The 12,239-nt window shown below is 38.9% G+C and overlaps 1 long non-coding RNA gene across 1 annotated transcript; it reads left to right on the plus strand.

Moving 5' to 3' along the window:
* The first annotated feature begins 10,374 nt into the window (after window positions 1-10,374).
* On the plus strand, window positions 10,375-11,241 carry LOC115338878. The gene is made up of 2 exons (XR_003922559.1): window positions 10,375-10,428; window positions 10,958-11,241. It is a non-coding gene; the product is annotated as an uncharacterized LOC115338878 (long non-coding RNA).
* The last annotated feature ends 998 nt before the right edge of the window (window positions 11,242-12,239 follow it).

Genomic DNA, 12,239 nt, shown 5'->3' on the forward strand with positions numbered 1-12,239 from the left:
TTAAGCACATAGTTAAACACTTTGCTGAGTCAGCCCAGCCTTTAACTGAGTGATCACATGAGTTTAAATAGCTCCTTTAGAGTCCCACAGGGGAAGGATAAAGGGTTCATGCCTGAAGAAAATCTGGTTTTTATTTTTAAAGCTATGGATGTTATAAGGTGACATTTTCATACAGGAACATGAGGGGTTTTGTTCTGTTTTTTCAAATGCATTTCCTAAACTTGGAGAACTTTAATGACACTGGAGGTAAGAGTAAACTGTTGAAATGATTTAGTGCTGCAGAGGTAACTAACTCTAAATGCAATCAGGAACTTTATGGAAAACGTAAGGCATGTTAGTAGCACTAAGATCTCATTACAGGGGTTTCACAATGTGTTTCTCTTATTTTCCTTCTGAGTTGTTAAAAACAAATAAATATAAGGAAATTAAATCTGGAAACCACATTACTGCAACATTAAGACTGAGAAATTAAGCACTCAAATTAGAAAGAGCTAAGATTTCTACTGCATTATTAACTCTGCAACATTATAATTAAGTAGTGCTTTTCTCTTCTTACTTTCCTTTTTAAGTACAAACAGTATATTACTAGTTGTTTTTAGCATATCCCATTTCTCACTCATGTTATTCTGGAGCATAGCCTTCATTAATATTAATAGCTTAGTTTCAACTTTTGCAGTTTTATTACTTGTAAATGAATTCTTGAATAGATTTTTCTACCATATTGCTCAATTGTATCATATAAATATTACATACAAAATTAAATAAAGATATGTTCTCTAGCTTGTAGTTGTATGCTTAAATGAGGATACCACAATCTTACAGGTGTCCCATTCAGCCCCTTTTTCATTTTGCAAGTGAAAACTCAGCAAGTAATAACATGCATCGATACCAAACAATGCATAAAAAAGTGGGAGCTAAATTAAGGTTGCACGGGTAGTATTAAATCTGGCCTATTTCAGTACTGAAGGTTTGATTTCTAATCTTTGCAGCCTAAAGAGCTCCTAACTACTTTTTGTATATCTAATCACTGGATTAAAAAAAGAAAAAAATTAACTATTCTATAGAACAGATGTTTCTGTAGTCACAGTTCATTAGATACCATTAGTACCACGTGAAACCCAAACATCCAGCATAAATTACTACAGCTTATGCTAGAGGATTAACTAGGTTAACGAACAGCAGAAGACTATTACCACAGAGAAGCAGATGGTTTGGGAGCAGAAAGAAATCAGGGGAGATGCTCAAGTGGTCTGGTTCTGCTCCCTCCTGGAACTAAGGGGCTGTATTCCAAGCCCCTGGGGGAGTTAAAATGGATTACTTAATCCACGTGCTCTGGTTGGAAAGATGTAGTGTGGGAATGTCTCTGATCAGTTTTCTGTGTAGCAAGCCTTTGGCGTTGTCTGTGCAGGAATACATGTTGCTTTTTCTTTGCAGTGCCATGAAACCACATGATGGGCATTTTTCAAACAAGGAGAAAACTGAGATTCTAAACGTGTTTAAGCTCAATTCAAGCTTCAAAGGAATTTTCTGGGACAAAGAAAGGCCTATCTGTAGCTTTAGGGGATTTTGTGACAAACAATGAGAGAATAAAACTTTACAAAGTTTGGAGGATAAGGAGTGCCATGCTAGATAAATGCATGGGTGTCTACCATCCCTCATATAACAATACAGAGAGCCTCGCATCTTTCTCATGCAAATTAGCTCAGGGTTTTTGGAACTAGCTGATGACTTATCACTTCTTTCTCCTCTTAAAATATGCCTTTCTGTTCATGTAAATAAGACCGCTAGAAATTAAGCCCTAGATTCAGGACAACACCTCAACAACATATACTTGATTATAAGCATGAAGCTTAAGTTAAGCATATGCGTAAGGGCTTCATAAATTCAAAGGTACTTTCCTGAATCAGAAAGCTCAAATAATTTAAAAAACCACAGACAGCTATCAAATAAATAAATAATATTTAGGTTAGGAAATATATACACAATTCAATTATTCTGCTGACACAGTTATTTATCAGGTTGGAACTAAAATCTTCATATATTGCGGCAACGCTAAGGTAAACTGCATACAAACAATACAAGCCATGTAGTCAAAAGCAACATCAGATATTGACAAATAAATGCCTCAGACCAGCAAAGCACTTTGCCCCTTTTATGCCATTAATGAGGCAAGTAGAGATATGAGCAACATGAGATTTACCGGGTCTTCCATGGTTATGCACGGCTTTCTTAGAGAGACATTAGTGCATACGTGCACTGCATCTGCCATGTCTAGCTCCACCAGACACACCTGGATGGACATACATAAAAGAACCCTAGAGCACATAACATATGATAGCTTGCAATACGTTCAGCATAATTCAGGCATTTCAAGCTTGTTGCACATCTACTGAGCAGATAATCTGTACCTCCATACAGTGTTTTGCACAGGATTTCCTGATGCCGGTAGTCTGGCAGGTCAGATCAACCGACCTGGACACTGAGAGTTCCTGGACGACAGAATACTAAGTCCCTATGGCTGGAGAACCAAGAGGAACACCATCCCTGGCTTGTAATATATGCCTGGGTTTAAGTGCTTTTTGGGATTTAAGCCAAGAAATGTAGGCCATGCTTGCTGTCTGGAGAACTGCATTGTGAAAACCAATGGCTATGCAAAGGATTTAGGATCATAGTAGAAGACAGCTAACTAAATATGAGCTCCTAGGATTACACCGGGACCAAAAAGGCTAATAAAATCCTTGGACATATAAACAAGGTTATATTGAGTAACAGTAGTGAGGTGATATGCATACACCAAAGAGAATATTCTTGGGATACTGTAACTTGTTCCAGTATAGATACCTGAAGAAGTATGCTGAAAAAATCAGGATGGATAGACATGCCACGAGCATAACATAGGTTTGGAAAACCATTGGGAATTGGAAAATCAAAGGCCTGAAATACTAAGTTTACTGAAGATGTTCAGGGGTGGCTTGTCACTGTCTATATATACACAGGACAAGATGTCCACTGGTGTAGTAAAATGCTCTGTATTTTAAGAAACAAGGCTTTAAGAAAAATCCATCAATTAGAAAAATTGAAGCCAGAAGTGGGCACACATTTTAAACACATTTTAAGCACTGCAGCAACTTACAAATGAGCTTTACATCGGTAGTGGCTGTGCCTCTGGAAAGAAAGCTCTAACACTTCTATAGGGCAAACTTAAGGCAGGTTTTACTGTAGGACTCCAAGTTAGACAGATCAGACCCGGTGATCATGGGAGTACCTCCAAACCAACTAAGAATTAGTAAGAATTATTGCTTAACTGATAGGAATAATAACAACTAAATAGAATAATTATTCCTACATCAGAAATAGTTTTCTTTTAAATCATCCTCTCCTGAAAAGCAGAGGTGTGTTTTTTGCCCCCCCCCCCCTTTTTTTTTAGTCCAAAATATGTTTATTTTCCTATGAGATTTGATAATTTTTACAAGAGCAGCACAATGGAGTGCACTGCAGACATCTTGGTAAAAAAGTCTTTGTGGGGAAAAAAAAAAACCAGCCAACCACAAAGTGTTCGGTTTCTTTTGCTATTCAGAGCTGCCCTTTTAAGTCAAATAATTAGATCTCAAAAGTAGGGTCTTTCTAAATCCAGGCTTGGATTCATGGAGGGACAAGGGGGCTTTACATAACATGCTACAACTGCCCTATAAAGCTATAGTAGATTTATAGTAGATAGATACCCATTGTAGATTGAGACAATTGCTCTGTTAAATTTTGAAGCAAGTAAGACATTTTCTTAAATACCAAACAATATATATGGTTAGAGAACTGCCACTACAAGCCATTGGAAGCTTGGCCAAGAAAAAAATATTTTACATAAAGCACTAAAAAGGGCCTCCTTTAATGTGTGGGCCAAGGAGCAGACCTGAGATGCCAGGCCAGGTGCTGGGCTGTGGGCACACACCAGTCTCTCTTGCTGCGCTGCCTGCTGGGATCTCCTTCCTCTCCCAGCTCCTCTGGGGAGCATTCAAACACATGGAGAAACAGCGTTACATGCACAAACATGCCTCCGGGAGCAGTAACAAATTGACTGCTACTGCGCTATGAAAAGGTCACATCTCATGCCGATCAATAATGTGGTTATGAAACCATACAAAACCCTCCTGGTTAGCTGGACCAGGACGGTAGCGAAGTTCAGTCCTGGTCCTCTCCTGTTTTTTTCAAAATGTTTCAGTAAACCCAGATGCAGTTTTCATCTAACTTCTTCCTCATCTTGAACTCTGATAACAAACAGATCCACAAACCAAAATGTTATCGATACACCAGCTTGGGAGCTGTTTTTACTGTGCTGGTGAATTTGGGGCAATGCTAAAAGGATGAAACTGTGACTTCAGTGGGTGAACTGTAATTATTTTGCCTGACTTCAGTAGAACCAGGAATTCTCCCAAGGAGCAACATGATCTTAATTTCCTTGTGGAAGCAACAAATTTATAGACTGCAAAAGAGAAAAAAAATCAAAATACAATTGAAAACAAGGTTTCATAATTCTGAAAGGAAAATTACAACACATTTCAACTAAATATAGCCCTCCCCTTTAGCTAAGTAAACCACCTTGAAAATCTTAATGCAGCTACTTACTGTAATTGAAAATACCTTTACAATATACTATGATACTGCCAAAATGTGTCACAAACTTGACTTCTGTATATACATGCATCCAACTGGTATTCCTAAGGCCAGAATCAGCCCCAAGAAGGCTTTTATCCATACTTCAAGCTCATTTAATCAGATCATGCAACCTTCATTTTGCTAGGCAGTCTGTCCCGTAGTAGGGATGAAACAAATGAAGAGGGAGGCTACAGCAAGTGCCCAGAAAAGTCACACCTCAGCAGGCAGATGTAGGCAGCTGCAGGCAGCTGCAGCTGCTGCTTCCACGCATCCCTCATCTGCCCCATCTCTGGCTCTTAGTAGCAAGGGGCTACTAAGTGCTCAAGCTCTGTAGGACAAAGGGGCAAGGCTGGTCCCAAGCCCCACAGTTTTCTGGAAGGAGAAGTGTTCACAAAATACCTGCCAAATTGTTCTGAGCCTCAAACCACTATGCAGTGGCTAAAAAAATGCACAGGACAGAATTGATAATTTGCATTGAAAGCATGGGGAATCAGGAAGAACGTATGTTGTACCCATGTTCATACAACACTCCCATTATAATCAACTCTAATCAGGTATATTTATATCTTGAAAGAGTCTGGCAGGGGAAAGCTCTTATGTTCACTTCAATCTGAAGAGCTGCTGGGAAAGGGCAGTCGAAAAATGAATTAATAAACAAAAAGTAACTCACAAATGCTGGAATCCCAATGCCACAAGCAGAGATGACAGACTGTTTTAGATGAGCTTAAGCTACTGAGCAGTCAAAATACAGGATCAAACTTGGGCTCAGGGCCTGTTCTAAAAATAGCATAGCTTGACGGCAGTCATCTACGCACTTCATATTCTGTTGATTGGTGGTTGAGAGAACAGGATGGCAGGATAGGTAATAATGGCAGGAAAACATAACCTTTCAGTCAACAACAAATCAGAGGTTCTACACCATCACAAGTCAGGCTTCACGTAAGTCATCAGTCATGGATGGACTGGCCTGTGTATGTTATATTGCACTTCATTTCCAGCCCCTTCCCCTGCTTGTTAAAGCAGCTGCCAATGAAATAAACTGCTAAGAACATTTCCCCGAGGTTTGAATATATTTTTTCATTTTAGATCTGAAATTAATGCAAGTAAAGTGTTATCACTAGTCTACAAAAAATTGAGTGCGTTTTCAGCAGCCCACAAAATAATGCTGCACACAGGCTAAGCGGCAGTTCTGGCTAAAAGTAACCAGCGATAAAAGCTAGACTCTTCAAGGTAGCAGGTATCACCCGTGGACTGTGTCCACAGGAATGAATAAATAAATCACAACCTAGATTATCTTAAACCTTAATTGTATTCTCCATCTCCTCTCCTTACCTCTGCCAGAATTCCAGCGAAAAAGAAAAGCTAAAAAGGTGGAGACAGAAAACTTGGACAACTAAAAAGTGCACATACGGTTCGCAAACGGTTTATTTGCCATGACCAAGGAAGCTTTCTACGTCTCAGAAGACAAAGGAAGATAACTAATGTTGGAAGTCTGGTTTTGTGTTATCTGACAAGGGGGTGCAGCAAAATTGGGCACTGCCTTAACTAAAAATGGATGTACTGTAATAATATGGCTGAAAGACCCCCACATAAGTAAATTACCAGTGTGATGAAACAGGCTTAAGTTTGGTCAAGCTTTAGTTTTTTCTTTTTAATTGCCAGTAAGAATGCTTCTAAAAATAGCATCCTCATGCTATACAATATTAATTTGCTTACCATTCTAAACAAACGCTTGTCTTCATTTTCGGACTAGACACGAATGTGACAACCTTACATTTAAGGAGTAATTTACTTGAAGTAACACAGCAGAGCTCGTTTTATTTAGACAACTTCAAAGAAAATGCTACTGTAAGCTATCTAATCACAGTATTCTCTTTCGATCACTATTTTCAGGCATACAAAGTGTATTTCTCATAGAGACCTTATACGTATAAGTCTTGTGTGTGTGTGTATAAAAATATAAACAGATAAACAACGCACTTTCAGCTACTGGTGTCACACACCACAGTTGAAATACTAAAGTGCACATACATTGACGTAAACAAAAAAATAAAGCTGAAAGGTACATAAGCAAGTGTCTAGCTTAAAACATGTCACGATCGAGTACTTTATTGACTTGGGACCTAAATCACTAGATTCACTTTTGTTCATTTAGTGTCCTCTCAGATGCAGTAGAAAGCCTCCAGCAATTCAGAGAGGCAGTATGCTATTCTGGGACCCATCAAAAAATGAATGAGTTGAGAAGTTGAGCAACCAACTATATTTGCAAGGGGAACTATCCGAGGCATACCTACCAACAAGAATTTCAGGCTAGAAATACACTAGGATGGTTGCCAACAGAAATATTTCATCAGTCAGTCTTCTACAGTACTGTGGCTCCCATCTCATTTTTTGCCAAGTTATTTAGCACTGCAGACACCAGCAACCAACAAGTTTGGTAACTGCTTTCATTTCTCATACTCTTTTTCTGGCACTCAGCTGTTTTCTGATACTTCGTCTTCTGATCCAAAGAGCTTGTCACAGGATGCTAAGGGGGTTTGTGTGTACTTTTGCGGTGCGAGGAGAGAAAGAAGGTATAGAGATGGTCAGTAGTCCCTTAGTGGCTACATACCCCCTACAGAGTGACCTGCAGCTGTGGAACGCTGGACTGAATGAGCATGGTAGCTCCTTCAGCCATTTCTTCTCAAGTGGCATTGGGAAATTCTGTGTTTTGAGGCAGTGCATGAATCTGAGGATAACCATTTCCCCAGCACAAATGCTTTTACTTAGGACATGTGTCCTAAATAAGACCATGTCCTAAATAAGATGATGTGTACTAAACAACACATTTATGGAACATCTAAATCAAACCAGCTACTGCAGCAGTCTTGGTGCCACTGCACTGCTAAACAGTAGATTGATGTTTGCCTGGATGGGATGCAGGGGCTTCACTGGCAACACCACGTTAAGGAGTTCCCAATGTGCTCCCACTCCTCCCCTGTCCTTGTCCAGCATGGCAAGGTTTTACGTGTATTTATTCTTTCATTCTAAGGGAAATCAGATCAGTTTTCTAATGCAGCTCAAAAAGCACAGGGAACAAAAGCAAGAACCCAAAAGCACAAGCAAGAAGAGCAAGAATTTTTTATCATCATGAGGTCCTCTGCCTCATCAAGCCAGAAGCACAGTGACAGGAGTTCAAAGTACTCCTGACTGTGCTATACTATCCCAGAACTCTATTCACCAGTGGGACGACAAGATCACTTGCATCTTGAAGAGATTGATAAATCACAGAAAATCTATATGGCCAAGCCAATATATATAATCAAAATAATTGACTACCCAAACTAGCCAGTATCATTTAAAGATAAGCACAAAGTCTACAGCAGATGTATTTTGAACACTAAGGGAAAAAAAATGTCTTAGAACTCCATAAACAAAGTTTTTTTAAAAACTCAGGTTTCTAAGAATTTGGAGTCATAATGGTGTAGATCTAAATTGCATTAGTTAAATAAACAATTAAGGTCTCCTTTGAAAAGGAGAACAGTATTCTTCAATTAGTTTCTATACAGTACAAACTGTATTTTCTAATGATGCAGAAAATGGAATATTGGGTTAAGTAACTTGTACGGGACTTCGGCTGAGGCCTTTACTTTTCATAAAATTTCAGACTAAATTTAGGCTACCTTAAGACTTAGACTAGCTAACAGACTCTGCTTCCTCCACGTCTTTCAATGCTCACGTGCAAAACTCCCCAACAAGTGCACACTTTTTCTGTCCTAGAGGAGGCAGCAATCAGGGCGTGCCATTTGTGCACTGAGAGGGCAAAGGGATGTTCCCAACTCTGCTGGCATCACAGGACAGGCTGATAAACAATCCATATCATTTGGCCACTCCATTTGATTAGCTTTACATTTATTTTTATCATCTGCGCAAGAGATAAAATAATACACAGTAAGGCTTGTTATATGTTATTCTGCTCGACACACAAACTTGAAAAGAACTAATTTTTCCCATCATTACAATTAATAATACAGTTCTCAAATTTTCATTTTAGAGACAACATATGATAATATCCTATCCAATCTGAAAGAGGATTGAATCCTTGTCCTCTTGGAAAGTACAGCGTCATTACATGATTTCATATACAACAGAGCAAACCACCCTAAGCATGTCTCGTGCCTTTCACTGTCATGCGGAGCCAATAATCTATTTTTGACTCGCAGGGATGGCCTGTTCCCATATTTGACAAGGTAACATTCATCCCTCTACCTGAAACAATGTAATTCTTCACTGGCAGAAAGTGAGACCTGCAGCAGTCTTAGTCTGGCAGTACCAAGAAGAAAATCTGCAATACCTGCTAGACACGTACAAAACCCTGGTGGACTTTTTTTTGTTTGATTTTTTGTTTCTTTGGTTTTTTGTTTGTTTGTTTTGTTTATAGGTTTCTAGCTTTCCTCCAGTAACACTGAAAAAGATCATGTGAAGTTTTTTACAGCTATGTATTCATCACATATTTCTGTGCCCATGAAAGATGGTTAATGAATGTTTAAAAAAACCCCAAACCACAGTCTAGTTGGTTGTTAGGGCACTCAGGATTTAGTAGTCTTGAGCTGAAGTCACCGGTCACAGATTTCCAGTGATCAGAGACCCCATGACACTCTGTGTTCCAGGTCCACATCTGTCACATGGGAATAAACAGCAATATATTTCACATTACTATTTAGAGGACAAGTGCTTTAAGGGAGTTCAAACATTGTGGAAGTGGAGAACATACACTTTCTTTAGGCCAAAACATTTTTGCCAAACTACTTCTACAGCGCATGGTCAGTTAGGAACTGGTAATCTGTGTCCTTCCACAGGGAACTGGCAATGCTCTGATTACTATCCATGACTGTCAATGCTTTTTAAAGCCTGTATTTTTTCAGATAGCTGATTATTACCAAAATAAAGTTGCATGTGATTTCCCCAAGCCACAAGCGTAACCGGTTTTTCCTCAAAAGTTAGAGACAAGGACAAAAAGCCTGTGCTTTGTTTCATATTTCAAAAGCTTTATGTTTTTACCTGTGTTCCCTTAACTTGTCCTTTTCTTCAGAACATTCTATATAGTTCTGTAAACAGAATATTGCCACTTGCAAAAAAACACGGCTAAAAAAAGTTTCTTATGTCTCTCTCTAGGTTCCCAGGCTTACACCTGAAGAGATATTTCCATTCACAAGGAGAAACAAGACAGCTTAGCAACAGTTGTGGCAGGCAGTGAATCTCACTCATGTAGACACTAAATGCCTGATGTTAAAGAAAAAAATTGTCTACTTTAGCTCAAGATAATGCATTAAAAATAAACAACTAAGAACCAAACACACGCTTTTGGGCAAACATTTCTGTCTGAATCTGTTGTGCATTGATGAATAAATGAGATCAACTGAAGGACTTTTTTCCCCATTCAGCTGAAGCTGTGGTCATACACACCTGCTGTCTTTATTTCATCTCCAGCACAGACCTGGCATGGTCAGTTAGTTTTCGGTCTATTTTTGGCATGAGAATATTTGAACAATGATTGACTATGATAAACTGCCTCTGCTCTAGTCAACATTAAACTAGCCAGTCCTCTTTATACCCTTCCCATGAGTCTGGAAACCTCACTTGCAAATAGGGGTAAATATTTCTGTAGGATATTCCTTTTTAAACTGACCAGAAGAACAGTCTTTGGGTTGTTGTGGGGCCCATGTTTATATATGTCATCCTTTCCTTCTTCAATTACTACTCCTACCAAAAAGGATGGTGTTTTCCAAGAGAAAATTAGTAAGTGATGACCATTTTTTCTATGACTTTCCTTTCTTGCTGTTAGTCTTTTGTCAGTTATTGCAGACATAAACCTGTCTGTCCTGCTCTCCTCCTTTAACTCTATCTTTCATTCACTACTGAAATGTTGACTCCCTCCATGCTTCACTTAACTAAAATCTCAGACAAAACACAGTTCTGAGATTTCTCCCATGCTAGTCTCTTGTTTGTGAAGAAGTGACCAAATACCTGGCTGTTCTTCCACCAGCTGGCTTAAAACTCTCCTCCTTAAGTCAATACAAGGAATCGAGCTCCTTGGTCAGAAAACCACAGACATTACCAGGTAATATGGTTCTTTTCTTCCATATCTGAATAGGTATGGAGATTATACATTCAGCCAAGATATTTCTATCCAGACTGAAAAAATTATTTGGAAGAGGCCTTGTTGTTGTGATGATGAACATAAGGTGCCCCCTTCCATCAGATAAAAGAAGAGGTTGTGGCTTCGTACTGTAACTGTACTACCACTGCTACTTTCCTGTTCTTCCAGGGGCTTGGAGACCCTCCACAGACTCGCTGACAGCCTGCTTCTGCAAGAAAAGCTCTTCCACTGACCTGCTACCAGCTAAGAAAACACCCTGCAATCATTAGAAGTCGTATTTATTCCAAACCCTTTAATTGGGACTTCATTTCACAGGGTTTTAACCGCTATAATCTCTGCTGAATGTTGAACTCAAAAAGCAGATGCAAAGCAGCCCTCAAAGAACAGCTCACGTCAAACATTTATCAGGTCTCCCATTCTTTTCATGCATAAATAAATGCCTCTCTCCTTTACTGTTTTCCGTCTTGTATTTGCTTTCTATACTTCCTACAAAGAGTGCTCCACCATCTCTCCTCCCAGAAGCTTCCGATCACTAATTCTCTGTTTTAATTTTCATCTGTCTATATTTATCACTGTATTTCACAACTTAGTCTTTTACTCTTTGATCCTTTAATAGACATTGTACCCTGCAATTTCTTTATTCTTATTAACAGCCTGAACATTCTTCATCAAATACAATTCAGAATGTGTTCCTTACCACTTGTTTTCTTACTGTACTTGCAAACTTTCATCTTTCCTCTGCCTATAGAGGTGCTGCAGAAATTGTTTTCTCAACTACTGAAATTCTTCCTTTGAGTCCTCAAATTCAAAGAAAACTTCAAACACAGCCCATTTTGTCATGTCTCATTCCATTTTTTTGGGAGAGGACAATAGTGGTTATAGCATTCAGAAATCATGCCACATCGTGTTTGAAATTTCGTTGCTGCTAATATTGTGTCTCTTTCCTCCTGGAAATGTCTAGTTCTTTAAAGGCCAACAAAAGGGGGGAGACCTCTCCTGTTTTGCCACCTATTCAAATAAGAGATGCAACTCCTGACTTTGAAATTTTAATGTTATAAATTGGTGCAATACCAATGGATAGGCAAGTGAAAGGGAAAGCATCGAAAAGCCATCATTTCCTTTTGATTATAAAGACTCATCATGTCAAAACTGATGTAAGGACACTGACAACATACTATGAGGCTTCTATACTTAATATTCATCATTTGTAATCATCTCCCCAGAGCCAGTCTTACCCTTTGTTATATGGAAAACAGGGAGGTATAAATCCCATTTTAACGTGAAACAAAGGTAGGCTTTTTATTCCATGGGAGAAAACATTTTTTTCCCATAGTGCAGAGCAAGGGAGTTGCATCCTGAATAGAAAAGGAGGAGGAGTGGGGAGGTGGTTGCAGAAGAGGGATAGTTACTATGCAACTTGGAAGCCTGCTAGAAAAACAAACACAGAAAA

This window comes from Aquila chrysaetos, chromosome 3 (genome assembly GCF_900496995.4).
Source record: "Aquila chrysaetos chrysaetos chromosome 3, bAquChr1.4, whole genome shotgun sequence".
Classification (NCBI taxonomy): domain Eukaryota; kingdom Metazoa; phylum Chordata; class Aves; order Accipitriformes; family Accipitridae; genus Aquila; species Aquila chrysaetos.